The sequence below is a fragment of the Dendrobates tinctorius genome, unplaced genomic scaffold, assembly GCF_039654945.1.
Source record: "Dendrobates tinctorius isolate UK_male_01 unplaced genomic scaffold, ASM3965494v1 ptg000258l, whole genome shotgun sequence".
In the NCBI taxonomy this organism is placed as follows: domain Eukaryota; kingdom Metazoa; phylum Chordata; class Amphibia; order Anura; family Dendrobatidae; genus Dendrobates; species Dendrobates tinctorius.
This window is the reverse complement of record NW_027361925.1, coordinates 4,925,332-4,948,006: the sequence shown is the minus strand read 5'-3', so window position 1 is coordinate 4,948,006 and position 22,675 is coordinate 4,925,332. Positions and strand designations below refer to the sequence as shown.

At 48.2% G+C, this 22,675-nt stretch overlaps 1 protein-coding gene across 4 annotated transcripts in view; it reads left to right on the top strand.

The window, feature by feature from the left end:
* Positions 1 to 22,675, top strand: part of LOC141069332 (membrane-spanning 4-domains subfamily A member 4A-like) — a 284,745-nt gene that overhangs the window by 31,906 nt on the left and 230,164 nt on the right. Inside the window, exon 1 of one of the 4 annotated variants that reach the window (XM_073558808.1) lies at positions 18,900 to 18,973. The exons of 2 other annotated variants lie outside the window; for them this stretch is intronic. The gene's annotated coding sequence lies outside the window, so the exon portion shown is untranslated. Of the gene's footprint in view, positions 1 to 18,899; positions 18,974 to 21,128; positions 21,336 to 22,675 lie in introns of those variants that run through there. One more of the 4 variants, XM_073558806.1, reaches the window with a different exon arrangement.

The window sequence follows — 22,675 nt, the reverse complement described above, 5'->3', positions numbered from 1 at the left end:
TGTAATCTCTCCTTGGCCTGAGACAATAGTTCTGCATCCTCAAATCTATAGTGAGATTCAAATTCTCACCAATCCTATAGACACCCTCCACCTTGTCATACACCATCCAATTTCAGCCTGTTATATTGAGGTGTAATCTCTCCTGGGCCTGAGAAAATAGTTCTGCGTCCTCAAATCTATAGTGAGATTCAAATTCTCACCAATCTTATAGACACCCTCCACCTTGTCATACACCATCCAATTTCAGCCTGTTACATTGAGGTGTAATCTCTCCTGGGCGTGAGACAATAGTTCAGCGTCCTCAAATCTATAGTGAGATTCAAATTCTCACCAATCCTATAGACACCCTCCACCTTGTCATACACCTTCCAATTTCAGCCTGTTACATTAAGGTGTAATCTCTCCTTGGCCTGAGACAATAGTTCTGCATCCTCAAATCTATAGTGAGATTCAAATTCTCACCAATCCTATAGACACCCTCCACCTTGTCATACACCATCCAATTTCAGCCTGTTATATTGAGGTGTAATCTCTCCTGGGCCTGAGAAAATAGTTCTGCGTCCTCAAATCTATAGTGAGATTCAAATTCTCACCAATCTTATAGACACCCTCCACCTTGTCATACACCATCCAATTTCAGCCTGTTACATTGAGGTGTAATCTCTCCTGGGCGTGAGACAATAGTTCAGCGTCCTCAAATCTATAGTGAGATTCAAATTCTCACCAATCCTATAGACACCCTCCACCTTGTCATACACCATCCAATTTCAGCCTGTTACATTGAGGTGTATTCTCTCCTGGGCCTGAGACAATAGTTCAGCGTCCTCAAATCTATAGTGAGATTCAAATTCTCACCAATCCTATAGACACCCTCCACCTTGTCATACACCATCCAATTTCAGCCTGTTACATTGAGGTGTAATCTCTCCTGGGCCTGATAAAATAGTTATGCATCCTCAAATCTATAGTGAGATTCAAATTCTCACAGATCCTATAGACACCCTCCATCTTGTCTTACACCATCCAATTTCAGCCTGTTACATTGAGGTGTAATCTCTCCTGGGCCTGAGACAATAGTTCTGCGTCCTCAAATCTATGGTGAGATTCAAATTCTCACCAATAGTCGATACACCTTCTACCTTGTTTTACAGTACCATATAGCTGGTAGTATTTTGGGAACATTTTCACAAAAATGAGGAAGTATGGTGGAAGACGCCATGGAAGTGGGCGAGGGTTGCCAGCTGTTCCCGATGGTGGTGGTGGTGGTGTTGCATCTGTTGGTAGTGGCAAAAGCACAATGGCACCTAAGGCAGGAGGTGTTGAGCCTGCATCATCGTCTGGCTCCACAAGGCCTCGAAGGCTCTCTTTTCTGCGAGTAGGTAAACCACTTTTAAAGCCGAAGCTTCAGGAACAAGTTTTGGCTTACATTGGTGACACAGCCTCCAGCTCTCTCGCCTTCTCTTCTGAAGTTTCAAAAAATAAAAGCACTGAGTCATCAGTGGAGGCTCCTGGTCAGGAACAACACCTTTCCTTGTGTCCTTCACCCCTACCAAAAGTAAAGGATGTGGCAGGCCACACTACCGATTACTCCATGGAGCTCTTTTCACATACCATGCCTGGGTTAGCAAGTCAAATCGTGAATTCCCCAGTCCAAGATGAATCTGACATGGAGTGCACTGATGCACAGCCACTGCTAGATTTTTCTGCTGGTACATTCACTCAGAGCACTACATTGTCCTCGCAGTGTACTGAGGCAGAATCAGACCCTGATGAAACTCAGGTGCCCCTTCCAGCATACTATACCACCTTACACGGTGACACAAAGGAAGGTGCACATGAAATTGAAGAGGAAGTGATGGATGACCCAGTTGTTGACCCAGATTGGCATCCATTGGGGGAAGCGGGTGCCACTGCCAATAGCTCAGAAGAGGAGGAGGAGGATCCGCAGCAGGCAACGACATCGCAGCAGCTGTTATCTGGCAGGACCGTAGCAGTCCAAAACGTGTTACAAAAACCAAAAGAGTTGCAGGACAGCTTGGCCAGATGGTCAAATTAGCACAGCGTGCAAGGTCTCAAAATGTCTTCCATAGTAGGAAGAGTGCAGTGTGGCACTTTTTTGAACAAAATCCTAATGATCAGGCAAAAAATATCTGTAAGAAGTGTGCAAAGACCTTTTGCTGAGGGAAAAATCTGAGAAATTTGAATACCAGTTGGATGCTTAGACATTTAACCACTATGCACTTGCACTCGTGGACGGACTACCAAACATCACGTCCCACATGTGCACCTGCTCCGAATGAAGGTAGCCAGCAACGCTACATCGTTTCCCCCACTGTAAGCCCACCGGTTAGCACACCACCAGCAGCAAATGTTGAGGTGTCGTCGCAAGGGCAAAGCAGTCATGGAATCACAATGCTATTGATACGAAAGACTGAATCTAGGCCATCACCAACACCACCAACACCATCACCATCACCAACCCTCTCTCAGTCCGCCATGTCCACCGCTAGTTCCACCATATGCAGCTCTCAAGTCCAGCTCACCCTACCAGAGTCTCTGAGTAGGACAAGAAAGTACTCATCCTCTCATCCGCGTACACTGGCTTTGAACGCCCACATTGCCAAACTAATCTCGTTAGAGATGATGCCCTACCGGTTGGTTGAAAGCAAAGCTTTCCGCGACCACACGGCCTACGCAGTACCACGCTATGACCTACCCAGTCGGCACTTCTTTTCGCGAAAAGCCTTCCCAGCCCTCCGCGTGCATGTGAAAGACCGCATTGTCCATGCACTCAAGCAATCAGTGAGTGGAAAGGTACACCTCACAACAGATGCATGGCCAGGGCTGTTACGTGTCCATCACTGCGCACTGAGTTAATGTGGTGGATGCAGGGTCCACAGGGGACAGCGGCGGTGGGACATTGCTGCCTAGCCCACGGTATAGGAAACAGTTGGCGAAAGCTCATCCTCAGAGCGCAGTCGCACGAGCACTCCATCCGCAGCTGCCAGTGTTGCATACGAGGTGTCCCACTATCGAACAGCTAGTGGTAAGCGTCAGCAGGCTGTGTTGAAGATGATGTGTTTGGGCGACAACAGGCACACCGCGGAGGTACTGGCCGACTACTTGCAGCAAGAAACTGAGTCATGGCTGGGCAGTCTACATCTTGAGGCAGGCAAGGTAGTTAGTGATAACAGCCGGAATTTTGTGGCAGCCATAGCCCTTTCAAAACTCAGACACATACCTTGCCTGGCTCACACCTTGAACCTGGTGGTGCAGTGCCTTATTCGGAGTTAACACCCCTGCTCCATAAGGTGCGAAGACTGTGCTCGCACAACCGCCGGTCGCCCGTACACTCCAGTCGTGTGCAGAAGCTGCAGTGATTGCGCCACCTTCCCAAGCACCGCCTAATTATCAGCGTTGCAACAAGGTGGAACTCCACCCTGCACAAGGTTCAAAGACTGTGAAAACAGAGGCAGGCTGTAATTCATTTGTGGGAGGATACACGGGCAGGCAGTTTGCAGGCAGACATGGAGTTGTCTGGTGTGCAGTGGTCGAAGCTGAAAGACCTCTGTAAAGTCCTTCAGTGTTTTGAGGAATGCACACGGCTGGTAAGCACAGATGATGCCATCATAAGCATGAGCATCCCACTTATGCGTCGGCTCATGCAAACTTTGGCGCACATTAAGGAGCAGGCATCTGCAGCTGAGGAGGAAGAGGAGGAGGGAAGCCTTGATGACAGTCAGCCATTGTCTTCTCAGGGAAGTCTCGTGGACGAGGTGGAGGAAGAAGAGGAAGAGGAGGAGGAGGATGATGGGGATGATTATTTTGGGGAGGAGGATGCTTCTCAGGAGGCAAGAAAAAATGTTGGCTTGCCAAGGTCAGGTACAGGGTTTGTGCGTGACTGGACGGATGTTGATTTGCCAGAAAGTGCTCCTCTACCCAGCACTCGCAGTGCATCATTGACACCTGGAACATTGTCCCACATGTCTGATTATGCCTTGCAGATCCTAAAAAGGGACCCCCGCATTGCCAAAATGATGAACGATGACGACTACTGGTTGGCCAGCATCCTGTATCCACGCTATAAAGGCAAATTCCAAAACATCATGCCACAGGAGAACCTAGAGCTAATATTGGCTAACAAACAAGCAGCTCTGGTAAACTGTTTGTTGGAGGCATTCCCAGCACACAGCGGCGGTGATGTTTCTCCCACGAGCCGTAGGGGGCAACATGGAAGAGGTGTTCGTGGTGCACACAGCCGAAGTGGCGTTGGACACAGAGGTTTCATGACCATGTTGTGGACTGATTTTTCAAGTACCGCTCACACGACTGGTAATACTTCATCGATTGAAAGTGACAGGAGACAGCAGTTGTCAACTATGGTAACAAACTACTTCTCCTCCCATATCGATGTTCTCCCTCACCGGTCATTCCCCTCTGACTATTGGGCCAGTAAACTTGACACCTGGCCTGAATTGGCACAATATGCCTTACAGTAGCTCGCTTGCCTGCTACTAGTGTGTTATCCGAAAGAGTCTTCAGTGCTGCTGGATCAATCCTGACAGAAAAAAGGACCCGTCTATCGACCCAAAATGTTGATGATCTAACCTTCATTAAAATGAACCATGCATGGGTTTCAAAGGATATTGTCCCACTCTCCCCTGCTGACACGTAGGTTGCTAGAAAAATGGCTCGCTTTTGTCCTCCTCTTCCGCGGACTTCTCCAATTACTCCATTTGCAGCTGCTGAATGTCCAACATCAACATATGCCAATTTTTCCACCTCCTTAACTGGGCTGCCTCCCCCCACAGGGCCGGGGTCACCACCTGGCGCATGCACCCGTGCGAATGCCATTGCCCTGTACAGGAGGGTGGGCCCTCTCTTGGGCAACGGCACTGGCACAGGGTCCCTCATAGTACAATCAAGTGTCTCTGACGGTGGGGGTGCACACCCGCCGTCAGAAACACCGGCGTACTATGAGGGACCCTGTGCCAGTACCGCCAGCCATGAGTGGGCCCCCCCCTGCTTGCTCAGGGCACCAGCACTTGCAATACTTTCCTCTCCCTGCTCCACCACTGTGTAGTCTGGCCTGTTAAATACTTCACTGGGACTGCCAATACAAATTTGGTGAAATGATAGATGATGGTTAAGACGTAGCTATGCCCTGTCCTGCTGGGCTCTATTTTTAGATGATCAATGGCTTCCATTTGTTATGGACGTCGACTCACAGTGAGATGCAGTGGTGGCTTATCCTCAGTTTTCATGGTTTTCCGACTCACAGACGTGTGACATTCCTGCCCACATTTTTAAATGTGTCCTCTCATGCCAATCCAATAGAATCGCCTACGGCCTGTGGCTTGTGTCTTTTGCACTCCAAAGTTACCTGACAGATGATGATAGGCAGTGAGGACAATGTCTAGATCTCTCCCTGTGATCACAATTTGATGAAGATGAGTGACGGTGATGGGTTCCACAGTACTGCGATACTGCAAACCTTTCTTCACAAGAACTGTATTCGCTGTCTCCACAGACAAAGTAATTGAGGGTCAGCATCGCCTCTGAGAATTCTCCCGGGAGTTTTTCCCGTGTTTAGTAATTCCAAAAGTTCTGCAATCACTCGACTTTCCGTCTGTACTTGTATCCATCTCGTTTCCTCTTGCGGAGAGTCTGGACTGTCTTACTGAGACTGAAATATATATGAAGATTGAAAAATACCCCAACAGTGTATACTGGTGTGCGCTTCGAATACATAACCCTTTTTCTACTTTTTAGATTCTTGTCTAATACATACTGAGGCTGTGAGTGTCTTTGGCGGACTCCGGAAATATACACGCAGATTTTTAATGTTTAAACTATGCTATATATACCTGCTATCCAGTGATACTGTACCCTTTCTCAACTCTCTACAATCGTGTCAAATCCATACTGGGCCTGAGACCGTCTGAGTCTGCCTCCTGATTAGAGATGAGCGGTGTTCAAGTTGACCTGTTCGCCAAGTTAAAATTCCAACTGTTTTGGGCAGTGTTCGAGCCGTTCGTCGAACTCGAACACTTTGCTTAAAATTCGGCTGTTCGAAGTTCCGTTCGAGAACGGTTTGTTCACCAAAAGCGTAACTTCATTTTCACATTAATAATGGTTTTCAATGTTAATAGACTGTTTCATGGCATAGTAGCAGTGTGTTGTAGGAAGAGGTGTAGTACACCTGTCAAGGAGCTACACCGTGTGTGTTTCTAATTATTTTTTACCGCATCTTGTCCAGAAAATCCTTTTGGGCCTTGTAGCACTGTCTGCTACTCAGCAGAGGAGCTCACCAGTGAACCAAGCTATGCCGCCTGTTTATGTAAGAACTGCATGCTACTCAGCATAGGAGCCCAGCTGTTAAGCAAGCATCAGCACCTGCGGTTTGGACACTTAATTTTTTCATTTTTTCTGGAATGCCGGTTAGGCCTAATTCCGGTTGACCTGCACTTACTGGGAAATCCTCGTTCGTGGGGAAGAATTGGAATCCCAGATCCCCATCACTAACGGGGTTCAGCGGGTTATCTCCAAAGACATACTGATAGGGAATTTAGATTGTGAGCCCCATCGGGGACAGTGATGAAAATGTGTGAAAACTGTAAAGCAATGCGGAATATGTTAGCGCTATATAAAAATAAAGATTATTATAAAGATTATTACCTGTAAGTGACACACGCTGGACCTTTCAGTGTAGCGTGCATGCAGCCCTGGACATGTAAGCCCTGGGCATGACAGACCTGTTATGGATCGATCTCGCATGTCAGAGCCTCGCGTGTCCCTCTAGTAAGCTTGACGCGTACCGCGGGGGCATGCCTGAGTCTCGTTCGTTAACAGAATTAAGTTGACAAATCACTAGCACAACTAAAAACGGACATCCACTACCACCCACAGAATCAACAAAGCTTGAAATCTGTCATTCTTTTCTGTAGCTGGCATGGTTGAGGTTTCCCGGGTGGAGTCGAATTAAGCCGCAGGCTCCACTCCTGGTGGTGCCCTTCTGGACATTCCTTTAAAGTTCAGCTTTGCAACCATACTGACCCCGGAAACCAAACACTTTGCCTTCATGGACGCTGTTCGGAGGATTGTGGGAATAACGCCGATCGGCAGTTGGCCTAATTTATGGTGGGAAGTCCAACGGTATATGATCGTCTTCGATTTCAGATTTTTACTGTTTTTTGGTATTTTACATTTTTATTCCAGCCATTCTTGACTTCATAAGGGCATGACATGCCTATATCTGTGTCTCCTCCTCCTCCTTTTACTCCTCCACCTCTTTTCTATATGTAGTTGCCGTTTTCCATATGTTATTTTTGTACTCTGAGCATTGTCTGCTTTGGGACACCTTTTAAGGTGTTTTGTAATTGTTCAACAAACATTCGACGAACTTGCCTCGTGTTTGACGAACCAAAATGAACTGGAACACTAGCGGAGTGGCTCATCACTACTCCTGAATATATAGACGCACATTTTTAATGTTTAAACTATGCTATATATACCTGGTATCTGGTGATACTGTACCCTTTCTGCCAGGAAGTCCTCCTCCACCCACCTGTTGTGAGTTCATTCTCTGGTTCACCAGTTGTGAGTTCCCCTTCTGGACTCCCTCTGGTGGTGACAGGAGGTGGTGCGGCTGGTTTGATCGGTGGAGATCTGCCACCTGAGAATGAGGATGACGATTGGATCTCAGGATTCTCAGATTGGATTTAAGACAGCCGACACCCTATTCAGTTGCTGGTGATTCCTTCTGGCTTGTCAGCTCTTGGTTTTCAGCTCTGTTCCAGTCATCTAAAGCTAAGTTTTTCTGCTAATGTTCACACTTGATTTTGTTGGTCTATTCAGTTTTTTGTGTGGTCTGCCAGCCCCGGCTGGGGGCTGAGCTGAATTTCCACTCTTATCTATCAGTATTTTGCCAATTGGCTTTTTGTCCCTTACTAGTTCGGTCTCTTTTTGCTCTGTCTCAGAATATTTCAGAGTGCTGATATAGTGGGAGACGTCTAGTGACTTCAGGGTTAATTTTGCTATCAGAAGTGTTGGACATTATTTTTGTAGGGTTTTTTGCAGGTTGCAGACAGTGTCTTCCCTTTCCTTTCCTGTCTAGTTAGTTTGGGCCCCATCATTTGCTCAGCCTATTTTCCTGTCTGTGTTTGTGCCTTCATCTTGTTTCACCGTCAATACATGTGTGGGGGCTATCTATTTCTTTGGGGTCTGCTCTGGGGCAGTTAGTTTTCCCTTTTCTTGCTTTAGGCTTATGTAGTCCTCCGGCCATCTAGGTTCATCGTAGGTACGCTCCACGGCTACTGCTAGTTGTGTGGTAAGATCAGGGACCTGCAATCTGCATAGTTACCAACCACTCTGGTTTTCTGTGGCTTAGCTGTTTTGCTTTTTTCTCCTCGGTGACCCATTCATAACACCCACCACTCTAAGTGTATCATTGACACCTGGAACATTGTCCCACATGTGTGATTATTTCTTGTGGATCTTCTTGTTATATTGTGGTGTGATCCATCCTGAGCATGTGACAGTCTGTGGGTTACTCCTGCAATTTAGATGTACATTTAAAAATTACCCCAACACTAGTGTATACAGCTCTACGCTTGTGATACATTACCCATTTACTGCTTTTTATATTCTGGTCTAATTCAAACTGACCAAGTGAGAGTTATTTTCTGTCTGTGGAAATAAATACTGAGATTGACAACAATGACCCCTACACTGTGTACAGCTGTACTCTTCAGATCCATTACCGTTTTACGGATTTTTATATTGTGTTGTAAGCCATACTGAGCCTGAGAGCGTCTGTGTCTGCCTCCTGAAATATCTACGGAGATTTAGAATGTTTAAACTATACTATATATACCTGCTATCTGATGATACTGTACACTTTTTCTACTTTTTATATTCTTGTCTAATCCATACTGAGCCTGTGAGCGTATCTGTGTGACTGATGGTATATATAGGGAGATTGACAATCATCCTTTGACTGCATAGAGCTGCACGCTTCTGATACAGTACCATATATCTGATGTTATTTTGGGTTCATTTTCTGCATCATTTTGAAGTTTGTTGGAAGAGGCCGCGAAAGTGGGCATGGGGGGGCCAGCTGGTACTGATGGTGGTGGTGCATCTGCTGGTAGTGGCAAAAGCACAATAGCAGCTAAGGCAGGAGGTGTTGAGCCTGCGTCATGGTCTGGCTCCGGAATGCCTGGAAGGCTACCTTTTCTGGGAGTAGGTTAACTGCTTTTAAAGCCGGAGCATCAGGAACTGGCTTTGGCTTACATTGCCGAAACAGACTCCAGCAAATATGCCCTCCTCTTCTGAAGTTTCAAAAAATGCAAGCACTGAGTCGTCTAGTGCTGGCTCCTGGTCAGGAAGAACCCCTTTCCTTGTGTCCTTCACCCCCACCAAAAGTGAACGATGCAGCAGGCCACACTTCACATTAGTCCATGTAGATCTTTTTATCATACCATGCCTAGGTTATCAAGTCAAATCGTGAATTCCCTAGTCCAAGATGAAACTGACATGGAGTGTGGGTGGCCAGCCAGGGCAGTGGGGTTAATCGGTACCGGGCCGGTGTCTCAGAGGGATGTGTCACGTTGGTGATGATGACCCGTTCCGTGGCCCTAGGCGTCCATGCAAAGGGGTGAATAACGTTTATAGGTGAATGATACGTGACGCCACCTGTGGTTTCTGATCAAATTGACCCGCGCTGCAGTGTCACTTCTCTGGGACAGATGTTGAGGTGCAGCTAAGATGTAGAAGCCCTGCACAGATAGGGCCGTTGTCGCAGGGCAGATGAAAGAGTTGGTAGATGGTGTGCAGTGCAGGATGTAGCAGAGCCGTGCACCAGGCGCAGGAGAAAGATGACAGACACAGTCGTGCAGTTCCTTTAACCTGTACTTGGTAAGTGCCGTCCAGGACCTAGAGTACAGATGGAGAAGGAGTTGGTCAGCCTGGAAGCAAATCTCTGCTGATAGGTAGTGTGGTCTCCGTTCTAGCGCTTATCTGAGGTACTCGCAGTACTGAGTTCACTGAAGTTCCCCCTGTTGACTCTGTTTTGGAACTTTCTCGCATGGCAGGCAGCCATAGTCTTTTCCTTCTGGCTCACACACGTCGCTGCTGGGGCCTCCGAGCCTTAGTTGGGAACATAGCATTTACAGCTGCTACTTCCTCCGGTTTCTGCTGCAGGACCGTCAGTGTCCCTACAAACTCGGAGACGGGAATCCCGACCATGCGCTCCAGCTAGGAGTGAGCCTTAACTCTGCTCATCCTCCAGCTCCCCTTCTCACGTCCACACACTTCCCCTTCCCTTCACAGACTGCCCTAACTTCCCTCCTCCCGACCACAGAGAGTAGCTCCTCAGCAGTCAGGTTCAGAGGTCTCCCTGCTGGTCTGGAGTGGGAACTGTGTTGTGTGTTGGTTTAACTGCTAGAGAGTTCCTTCGTTGCTCCCAAGCATTACATCACACTCCCTAGGAGGAAGGTAATGCCACTGTGGCGACTGTACTCCTGGGGCGTCATAAGTGCACTGATGCCCAGCCACTGCTAAATGATTCTGCTGGTACATTGACCCAGACCACTACATTCCCCTCGCACTCTACACAGCCAGAATCTGACCCTGATGAAATTCAGACTCCCATTCCCGCATACTATACCACCTTACACGGTGACAAAGAGGAAGGTGCAGATGAAAGTGCAGGTTCCTTGAGCAGGTGGGGGGGGCATACTCATGGGCGACGGCACTGGCACAGGGCCCATCATAGTACGCAAAAGTGTCTCTGCTGGTGGGAGGGACCACCCACCGTCAGACACACCGCCGTACTATGAGGGGCCCTGTGCCAGAGCCGTCGCCCCTGCTTGCTCAGGATCACAGCACTTGCAAAGTTGAAATACTTACTTCTCCCTGTTCCACCGCCGTGACGTCTTCCGCATTTCCTGACAGTGACATTCTGGTCAGAGAGCACGATGACATCACGTCTGTTCGCCCTCTGCCTAAACAGTCCAAGTGCAGTGAGATGGAAGATGGGGACGACGAGGAGTCCAGACTAGTACAGGGATTCCCTAGTGAGGAGACTTATTTAATTGTTTTCTATGTTGGGACATCTATTTTTGGGGAGCACTATACTCTGGAGAATGATATATGAGGCCCACCATACACTGGAGCATTCCAAAGGTGGACATCAGACACTGGAGCAGCATTTACAGGGCCCATTATGCACTGGAGCAATAGAAATGGGGCCCATTATATATGGAGCATTATTTGGGCCCATAACACAGTGGAGCTTCATCCATGGGGACCAACATATACTGTAGCATTATGTGGAGCTCATCATATACTGTTTCAAACATTATATGGGAGCAATGATTCCGTATGGAGAAATATATGGGCCTCATTACTCTGCATAGCGCACTATGCGGTGGCCATAATACTGTATGGAGTAATATACTGTCCGTTTTTGGAGCTATTGGAGAATTTAAAATGGATATCAGTCATGAGATGTAAGAAGTGAAGTATTTTTCATTGTACTATACTGCTATTTCTCTGCCATATCTGAGCATCATGAATTGTGGCATGTGTTAAAAGAGCCCAGTGACACTCTTTGGCCCACGGCCCACAAAAATCTGGAGCCAGCCCTACCCCCCCCACAACTTTAGCCAAATAACCCCCAGTTTTCAATGCCTAACTATTATTATAAAGTAAATTAAGGTTGACAAGCTTAAGTAATAAGAATTGATGTTTTTGGCATTAAAATGGGCACTGTAGGTGTGTTTCCTGCCCTCCACTTCCTGCCGACCTTGGTTCCCCATTGACTTGCATTGGGTTTCGTGTTTCAGTCGGCCTTCGACTTTTCACGATAATTGGCCGATTTCGTTCGACCCGACTTTTAAGAAAGTCGGGTTTCATGGAACCCGACTCGACCCGAAAAAAGGCAAAGTCGCTCATCTCTACTGAACGCGTGACAAGAATAGTGCTATAAATTATTGTGTATTGTTTTACCACAATTCTTGTATATTTTTGAGTCACCAATAAATTGACATTTTGTGCTGTATGTAATATATTAATGATTACTAAATAAAAAGTATTTTTAATATTGGTGAGATGATATATTGTGACTCCATTACCAAGTAGGTATACAACAATTCAATAAGTAATAATGAATACTGTATATAACTATAACTTTTCTCAGCTTCTAGCAGGAAGTCAGTAGGTTTATGGCTGAAGCCACAGGGCATTTCATGCCTGATATTGAGGATAGAAAAGAACAAGGCCAGAGGAATGAATCCCTTCACAAGGAAGGGTCTTGACATAGCGGGAACGTCAGAGTAGTTTTGGAAAAGTGTTTTATCTGTGAGACACATTGGTGATAGAGAAGGTTGTGGCATGTTACTGATTAGCCCCGTGGGATGCACCCGAGAGAATGTGATGTCATGAGTTGTTAAAACAGTTGCTCTAGAGAAGGTGGAGACAGTGTGTAGGGCACACTCATTCATAGAGCCTAATTCATCAAGACCATTATCCGTCTCTTCATAAATCAGAAGTATTGGACAAGCGGCGTACACTTCTGTTTTCATCTTTGCACAAATCCTACTCCAATCAGCTCTGGAGTAAGATTTGTGGCATAGCAAGCGACGAGCAGCGGTCAACACTCCCACACCTATCAGAAACCCCAGTCACTCTGACGGTGTTGGGCGAAAAAGGAGTGAGAACTCCAAAATTTGCAAAAATTTTGTGCAGCCTCAAGTTGTGCCAAAAAAATTTCAAAACTTTTTCAACCTGAATAATGGCATAAAAGCTTTAATGAATCAAGCTCATAGACTTTGTGATATCAATAGTTCTCAGAATGTGTTCTATATTTTGATAAATTACTACCTTGTCAATGAGTTGTATTCCTGAGATGTGTGTATGTTGTGTTACACTCTGAGGTGTAGTTTCTTACCGTCTGTGCACCTTGCTTGATATGGTCTAAGCAGTTGGTGAGTCATGTGTTTGGTAGTTCTGCCATAACCTGTCAGAAGGAGAAGATGCAGACACAGGCACAGATATGGGCCTAGTAGCGCTGAAGCACTGTTATGATGAGGTGGAGGATACATGAATGGCTTTGCCACCCAGGGATCCAGCTGTTCCACATTGTTAGGCGTCAGGCTCCTGCCACTGCACAGCAGGAATCCAGAGCCTTGCACCCAGCAGTCTCCCATTCTTGTTCTGCCGCAGTGGAGCCTGCTCAGCAGATTCGTCAGTCCCAGCACTCTGCCCAGGTCAACTCTGTGGGTTTGCTTGCTGCTGCCATCTCTGGCACAGCTATGACAATGCATGCTGCTCAGCAGCGAGATTCTCCAGGGACTAAGTCCTCATGTCGGGCCACTGAGCATGCCCGTGGAGTGATCTCCCATTGAAGATCGAGGGTCATGTGCTCAGGTCCTGCTCGTGTTCAGATTGGCCCATCCGAGAAGCCAGAAAGGTCCCGGACGCCCGTGGCTATAAAAGGTTCGCATGGCCGCTCGCCCATTTGCTAGGATAGACTGTATTTACAGACTATAAGGTGTGAGAGATGTATGCACGTATGAATGTATCTGGTGACTGACTCATTATGAAACCCCTCCCTTGGTACGCATTTGTTGTGCAGCCTAGCCTGATACATTCAACGTGTCCCTCCTTAAGCCTGTTCACTTGTTCCGGTTCTCCGAGTCATCTGCCGGGACATCAGACTTGTCCTCGGACAAGTTTGAGGTCAATGCCATCGTGGGATGCAAGGTGATGCGGGGCAAAAAGTTTTATTTGGTGAACTGGAAGGGTCATGGTCCAGAGGCTTGGACCTGGGAGCCAGTGGAGAACATCCACATTCTGCTCCTCATTGCTGCGTTTTAGCATAGCGAGGCTCAGAGGAGGGTAATGTTAGGCATCAGGTTCCTGCCACTGCACAGCAGGAATCCAGAGCCTTGCACCTAGCAGTCTCCCATTCTTCTTTGGCCACAGTGGAGCCTGCTTAGCAGATTCATCAGTCCCAGCGCTCTGCCCCGGCCAACTCCGTGGGTTTGCTTGCTGCTGCGACCTCTGGCACAGCTATGACAATGCATGCTGCTCAGCAGCGAGATTCTCCAAGTCCTCATGTCCGCCCACTGAGCATGCCTGTGGAGTGATTTCCCATTGGAGATTGAGGGTCACGTGCTCAGGTCCTGCTCGTGTTCGGATTGGCCCATCCGAGAAGCCAGGAAAGTCCAGGACGCCCGTGGCTATAAAAGGTTCGCATGGCCGCTCGCCCATGCGCTAGGATAGATTGTATTTACAGACTATAAGGTGTGAGATATGTATGCACGTATGAATGTATCTGGTGACTGACTCATTATGAAACCCATACCCTTGTGTTGTGCAGTCTAGCCTGCTACCGCCCAGGCTTAGGTGTTGTAGGTAGGTCAGGGTTTGAGTCAGACATTGGTCCTTACCAGTGATCCACCATGCCTCAGCGCACGTGCTCCACACTCCACTGCCAGCATCTTTAGCGGCGCTCGTGGCAGCGACGCCGTGCACTCAGTGGGCCTAGAGGGACACTAACCCCGTGTCCTTGGGGTAGCGTTCTGTGGCCGTGCACTGTGCGCTCTTTTAGCCGAGCTCTGTGAGCACAAACAGGCGTTTATGTTCAGCGGTAGTGCGGCTCTGTGAAGCAACAGAGTCCGCCCCCCGTACACACCGGGTGACGATAACCCGCGTGTGTCTTTATAGTATACCGTCATATAGCATCTGCCATTACTGAGCAGCAGGTTACCACCCCTGCACGGTGGACCTCGGGCTGCGAACGCACCTTATTACCATCTTTATTATTTGGTGCGTTCCGCCAGCCCTAACATTATCCTAGCGCAAGGGTCTGGCTCTTAATGGCGGATGGACAGCAACTCCTGCAGGACATCCAGCAGCTGCAGGGCAGGTTGGCGGCTCTCGAGCGTTCAGCCTCAGCTGCGGATGTTACTGCGGTCGCTGTCCAGTCAGCCACAGAGGCTGTCTCCCGTGTGACCACAGCCATCCCTGCCCCGACTTTGTCCCGCCTCCCGCTGCCCCAGAAGTTCTCGGGTGATAGTGCTTCTTGTAGGGGTTTCGTAAGCCAGTGCTCTATACAGCTGGAAGTGCTGGCCGCACGATTCCCCTCTGAGCGGGCTAAAGTGGGATTTATTATTTCCCTCTTGTCAGGCAGGGCTTTGGAGTGGGCCACACCACTGTGGGAGCGTGGTGATCATGTGGTGCAGAGTGTCTTGCGGTTCTTGGACACTCTGAAGCAGGTCTTCCTGGGACCATGAGTCACCCATGACACCGCGCCCCGGCTGCTGGCATTGTCACAGGGCTCGTCCATGGTCAGCCACTTTGCCATCCAGTTCTGGACGCTGGCCTCAGAGTTAGAGTGGCCAGATAAGGTCCTCATTCCGGCATTCTGGAGAGGTTTGGCTGGCCATGTGAAGGACGCTCTGGCCACCAGGGAGATTCCCGCTACACTGGAGGAGCTTATCACTGTCTCCACCCGTATTGATCTTCGCTTCGCCAAGCCAAGGTTGGAGCGGGCCCAGTGTAGGCAGAGGTTTAGGTTGGCACCTAGTTTTGCTAAACCTCTGGAATCTTCTGATCTGGCGTCCGAGCGTCAGGGGGCTTCCCGTGAGGGATCCAGGCCCTGGTCCGCTCGAGCTCCTGTGAGCTGTCATGTTTGCCGGCAGTCCGGTGACCTTACCAACTGGTGCCCACAGTAGCTGGGAGAATGCTTGTGCCTAGTGGCCGTAGGAGGCGATGCACTAGAATCAGCGGCGTTTTCCTCCAAGCTTTCCTTTAAGGGGACAATTGAGTTTGATTCATCCACTCTGGCAGTGGAAGTTTGCGTGGATTCCGGGGCAGAGGGCAATTTTATGTCATCAGCCTTCGCTCAAAGGCACGCTATACCCCTGGTTATGATTTCTACACCAGTCACCGTCAGAGTGGTGAATGGCGCCACTCTACCATCACAGATAACCCACCAGACCGACCCGTTGTTACGCTCACTGGCTCCATCTCATCAGGAGATGATATCCCTCCTCGTCATGCCCGAGGGTATTGACCAGGTACGTCTAGGGGTCCCCTGGTTGCGGTACCACTCCCCCCATATAGAGTGGTCATCAGGGAGGATTATTGGGTGGAGTAAATCATGTGAGGGTAGATGTCTTAGGGAGTGCGTTCAGGTTGCCTCCACCGAGGTTCCCGCAGATCTCTCCTCGCTCCCCAAACACTATCGACAGTATGCGGACGTGTTCTCCAAAAAGGCGGCGGAGACCCTTCCACCGCATCGCCCCTATGACTGTCCTATTGACCTCTTGCCTGGTGCTGAGCCTCCTCAGGGTCAAGTCCATCCCCTACCTCTCCCGGAGACAGAGGCCATGTCTCAATACATCAGGGAGAATCTGGCAAGAGGATTCATTAGGAAGTCAGTGTCACCAGCGGGGGTGGGATTCTTCTTCGTCCAGAAGAAGAGTGGGGAACTACATCCTTGCATTGATTACAGGGGTCTTAACGCCATCACCGTTAAGAATAAGTATCCTCTGCCCCTGATATCAGAGCTGTTTGATAGGCTACGGGGAGCGAGGGTGTTTTCCAAACTTGATCTGCGGGGGGGCTTACAACCTGATTCGCATCCGTAATAGGGACGAATGGAAGACGTCATTTAACACCAGGGATGGGCACTATGAATACCTGGTGATGCCCTTCGGCCTCTGTAATGCCCCGGCCATTTTCCAAGACTTTGTGAACGATATCTTCTGGGATATGCTTACCACCTCGGTTGTAGTCTATCTGGATGATATTCTCATCTTTTCTCCAGATATTGACTCCCACCGGAGAGATGTTTGCAAAGTTTATGATCGCCTGCGGGCAAACTCCCTCTATGCCAATTTGGAGAAGTGTGTGTTTGAGCAGGAGTCCTTGCCTTTCCTGGGCTATATCATCTCCGCCCGGGGATTGGCCTTGGATCCTGCCAAGCTACAGGTGGTGATGGATTGGCAGAAACCTCATTCTCTCAAAGCGGTGCAGTGCTTTATGGGGTTCATAAATTACTATCGCCAATTCATCCCCCACTTCTTGACTTTGGTAGAACCCTTGGTAGCCCTCACCAAGAAGGGTCCAAATCCCAAGTTGTGGTCGGAACCGGTCTCCAAGCCCTTCTCCTCCATTAAGTCCCATTTCGCTAGCGCTCCCATTCTACATCGCCCCGATGTAGATAAGCCCTTCATTCTGGAAGTGAGTGCCTCTTCTGTCGGTGCTGGAGCGGTCCTGTTTCAGAAGGACACGCAAGGTCAGAAGCACCCATGCTTCTTTTTCTCCAAGACCTTCACACCGGCAGAGAGGAATTATGCCATCGGGGACAGGGAGTTGCTAGCTATGAAGTTGGCCTTCTCGGAGTGGAGACACCTCCTGGAGGGGACTCGCCACCCTTTCCAGGTGTTCACTGACCACAAAAACTTGGTGTGTCTGCAAACAGCCAAGCAGCTAAATTCTTGCCCGGCCAGATGGTCTTTGTTCTTTTCCCGGTTCCACTTCACCCTCCATTTTCTCTCCGGGGAGAAGAACGTTCGGGCCGATGCTCTCTCCCGCTCCGTGGTGTCATCGGAGGAGGAGGTGCCTCGGCTGATCGTCCCATCCGAGAGCCTGAGGACTGTGGCACCGGTTGCTCTTGAGTCAGTACCTCCGGGCAAGACATTTGTCCCTGCCCGTTTGCGACTGGAGGTCCTCTCTTGGGCTCATTCATCCAGGGTGGGTGGACATTTCGGGACAAAACGGACCTCTGAGCTTCTGGCGAGGACGTACTGATGGCCGCATATGGCCCGTGACATCAGGGACTATATTCAGGCGTGCGTCTCCTGCGCCCAGAATAGGTCCTCTTGGCAGCGGCCCGCTGGGCTTCTTTATCCTCTGCCGGTAGCGGACAGGCCCTGGGAGATGGTCGGTATGGACTTTGTGGTGGGGCTACCCAAGTCCAGTGGCAGCACGGTCATTTGGGTTGTTACCGACCATTTCTCTAAGATGGTGCACCTGGTACCTCTCTCCCAGTTACCTTCTCCGTGTGGCCTGGCAGTGTTGTTCATTAAGCACGTTTTCCACCTGCATGGCATGCCGGACAAGATTGTCAGTGACCGGGGTCCTCAGTTTGCATCCCGGTTTTGGAGAGAGCTTTGCTCCCTGCTCAGCATTGAGCTGAATCTCTCCTTGGCCTAACATCCCGAGACGAACGGGTTGGTTGGTAGTTTGCACCGTGCTACATTGGCCCCTTCAAGGTCCTCGAGCAGATCAGCTCTGTGGTCTACCGTTTTGCCCTTCCACCACACTTGGCTATCTCTGATACATTCAACGTGTCCCTCCTTAAGCCTGTTCACTTGTTCCGGTTCTCCGATTCATCTGCCGGGACATCAGACTTGTCCTCGGACAAGTTTGAGGTCAATGCCATCGTGGGATGCAAGGTGATGCGGGGCAAAAAGTTTTATTTGGTGAACTGGAAGGGTCATGGTCCAGAGGCTTGGACCTGGGAGCCAGTGGAGAACATCCACGCTCCGCTCCTCATTGCTGCGTTTTAGCTTAGCGAGGCTCAGAGATGAGGGGGCCCATGTTAGGCGTTGGGTTCCTGCCACTGCACAGCAGGAATCCAGAGTCTTGCACCCAGCGGTCTCCCATTCTTCTTTGGCCACAATGGAGCCTGCTTAGCAGATTCGTCGGTCCCGGCGCTCTGCCCTGGCCAACTCCGTGGGTTTGCTTGCTGCTGCGACCTCTGGCACAGCTATGACAATGCATGCTGCTCAGCAGCGAGATTCTCCAGGGACTAAGTCCTCATGTCCGCCCACTGAGCATGCCCGTGGAGTGATTTCCCATTGGAGATCGAGGGTCACGTGCTCAGGTCCTGCTCGTGTTTGGATTGGCCCATCCGAGAAGCCAGGAAAGTCCAGGACGCCCGTGGCTATAAAAGGTTTGCATGGCCGCTCGCCCATGCGCTAGGATAGACTGTATTTACAGACTATAAGGTGTGAGAGATGTATGCACGTATGAATGTATCTGGTGACTGACTCATTATGAAACCCCTCCCTTGGTACGCATGTGTTGTGCAGCCTAGCCTGCTAGCGCCCAGGCTTAGGTGTAGGTAGGTCAGGGTTTGAGTCAGACATTGGTCCTCACCAGTGATCCAGCACGCCTCAGTGCACGTGCTCCACTCTTCACTGCCAGCGTCTTTAGCGGCGCTTGTGGCAGCGATGCCGCACACTCAGTGGGCCTAGAGGGACCCTAACCCCGTCTCCTTGGGGTAGCGTTCTGTGGCCATACACTGTGCGCTCTTTTAGCCGAGCTCTGTGAGCACAAACAGGCTCCGGCGTTTATGTTCAGCGGTAGTGCGGCTCTGTGAAGCAACAGAGTCCGCCCCAGTACACACCGGGTGACGATAACCCGCATGTGTCTTTATAGTATGCCGCCATATAGCATCCACCATTACTGAGCAGCAGGTTACCACCCCTGCATGGTGGACCTCGGGCTGCGAACGCACCTTATTACCATCTTTATTATTTTGTGTGTTCCGCCAGCCCTAACACACATATAGCATCTGGATAGACTATTATTGGTCTATGTGGCTTTTGGGTCTAATCTTGTCCAATATGAGTGGGTTGGTGGGCTGAAGACCAGAATTGCCGGGATAGTTTGATTGTAGAACATAGCGCATTGAAGAGATTTATTAGAGGGTTTGGTGCTGCTGCTTCTTGTGAGTAAGATCAAGAGAATGAAGAGTGTCCCAATTCCTAGAAAGTCTGTAAAGTTTTTTGTTGCATGTTACAAGTTATATCTGTGCTAACTTATAGTGGACAGTGTCAAGAAAATACTGATCTCTGGTGTGAAGGTAACAATGAGAGGAGTTCATTGATATGTGTTGTAGATTGGTGAGGTTGTTTTCTAGCGTGTGGAATTGCTTCATACCTGAAGTTTGAATGATTTTCAAAAAATGCTATTGTTTTACTTAACCCCTTTCCATTGTTGGGCGTAATAATACGCCCACGTTGGACTCCCCCTGTTTAGTGCGGGCACCGGCCCTGAGCCTGCACCTTTCCAGGCACATGCTAGTTGATCTATACAGCTGACATGTGCCCGCAACAGCCACGGGTGGATTCTGAATCCACCCACAGCTGTTAACTAGTTAAATGCCGCTGTCAATCTCTGACAGCGGCTATTAATTTGTGCCTACCAGAATCGCGTCCTTTATCCCGCCCGTCGGTGACCCCATCGCATGTTCGCGGCTCACCAATGGGTCAGCATGACAACCAGAGGTCTCCAGCAGACCTCTATGGTTATCGTAGCCAGATTGCTATGTGCACCGCTCATTTCTGCTACACACAGGTGTAGCACAAGCGATCAAAGTAGTGCAGCTTATAGTCTCCCGTGGAGACTATTGAAGTATGTAAAAAGTAAAAAAAAAGTTTTTAAAAATATTAAAAAAATAAAAAATATATAAAAGTTCAAATCACCCCCCTTTCCCCCATTCAAAATAAAACAACAACAAAAAAAACTAAATATACGCATATTTGGTATTGTGACATTCATAATCGCCAGATCTATCAATACAAAAAAACAATTAACCCAATCTATCAGTATAAAAAAGAATTAACCCAATCACTAAGCAGCGTAACGAGAAAAGAAGTCAAAATGCCAGAATTACATTTTTTTTGGTTGCTGCAAAATTGCATTGAAATGCAATACCGAGCAATCAAAAGATCGTATCTGCACCGAAAAATAAGCCCTCACCCAACTCGAGATCACGGAAGATGGAAATGCTAAGATATCAGAAAATTTTGGGGGATTTTTTCTTTTCACCACTTGTATAAAAAAGAACCTAGACATATTTTTTTCTGTCTATGAACTCATAATAACCTGGAGAATCATAATGGCAGGTAAGTTTTAGCATTTAGTGAACATGGTGTGGTGTAGTGACCACACAGGCATATCCATTGTGGTAATGGGTATAGGATGCTGAATGACCGCTGTGTATCCCAAGGTACTCTAGGTGGCCTTGAGATGCACGCTCGAGTATTGATCAGCAGAGGTACTGCTGATGTTTCTGCTACAATGTGTCAGGGAAGCCTGTGTGTGGATGTGTGTAATAGGACATTTAGTGAGGTCATAGTCATGTGATCACATGTGGGTGTGGTTATGGACCATATAAGGTACCTGAGGTCTGGTCACATGAGAGAGAGTGCATGGATCTGATTGGGCCATGTGGAAGGTCCCAGCAGGCCTAGGTGGAGGAAGGTGGGCTACCTTCCTGAAGACCACGTGCTGAGGCTGCTGACCCGGTGAGGCCTATGTATGCTGGCTGTATGTGAGGAGGGATAAGCCTCCTGTGTTTTGCTGAGGCTCCAGGACTGAGCCTGAAGTAATGGACATTGTTATGCTTGCTCTCGCCTGAGCTAAAGGCTATTCCTGTGTCTGGCTGCAGATAGAGCTCTGTTATGGACATTGCCCTGGCCTGTGTGTGAACAGGGCCTGAGGGAACACAGCCCAGCTAAGGACTGTTTTGTTGCTTTGACTGCTGTGAAGGCTGGAAACCGTGTTTTGTTACTGTGAGGTTTATGGAGCAAATAAACCGAAAGGACTCGTTTTAACTCTGAATGTGGCAATGTTTACCTCCAAGACCTGCAAAGTGGGTAATCCCCATCCACTCACATGTTGGAACACTACAATGGTAAAAAAACAACTGTGGAATTGCATATACATTGCACATGTGTTATATCCTTTGGGTATTCCTTATATAGTGATTATCACATGACTACATATTATACCAAATGTCAAAATCAATACACATATTGGTACTTTATATTCAAAAATAATAAAATACAAAAAGAGAACAAAGAAAATAAGCATATAACCACTAATTCATATTGAACGAGGTTATGCCCAATAGATGAGTTCTGGCTGGGAGTATACATATTTGACCGGCATTTGCGGCACACTGCAGTGAATCCTTGCAGAGTACAATGCGTGCGCTAGACAGATTCACAATTATGCAGTCGCGTAGAGTGACTACAGACTTGCCTTTCTAGACTGGACAACCCCTTTAAGCAAAACAATAGCACTTTTGGAAAATCCCTCATACTTATTATGTCCCTTCATTACGCAGTTTCTGTGAATGTACGTCAGGTGGAATTGAAAGCCAGCTTATCCGCATTACATAACTGTCATGTCACTTTTTTATTCACTGTTTTCATATCACCAGGTATAATCCTAAACAAACAAGTGCAACTGGACTGCTTACATTATTGTGCAACCATCAATCATATAATGCCTTCAGCTGTAAACTCTAATGTTTATTAATCTCATGCCTATTCAAAATTAAATATAAATGTCAAGTGTAATTTGCCACTTTACATAAAAAGAAAATTAAATTCTTATGGTTCTATGGTCAGTTGTTTAGGGTTCAACTGACATATCCTTATTAAAAAAAAAACATCTTTACCTGGTCTAAATGCTACCGATTTCTTGAATTTGTCGTTCTATTATTGTAAACCAATGGCGCATGATCCTCAAGAATATATCCACATAGGAGAGTTGATGATCTGTGAATGTCCGGGTTCTGTACCTGACCCAAACTTTATTCCAAAGTTTGGTTCGGGTACCAGAACTGTATCAGAATCAG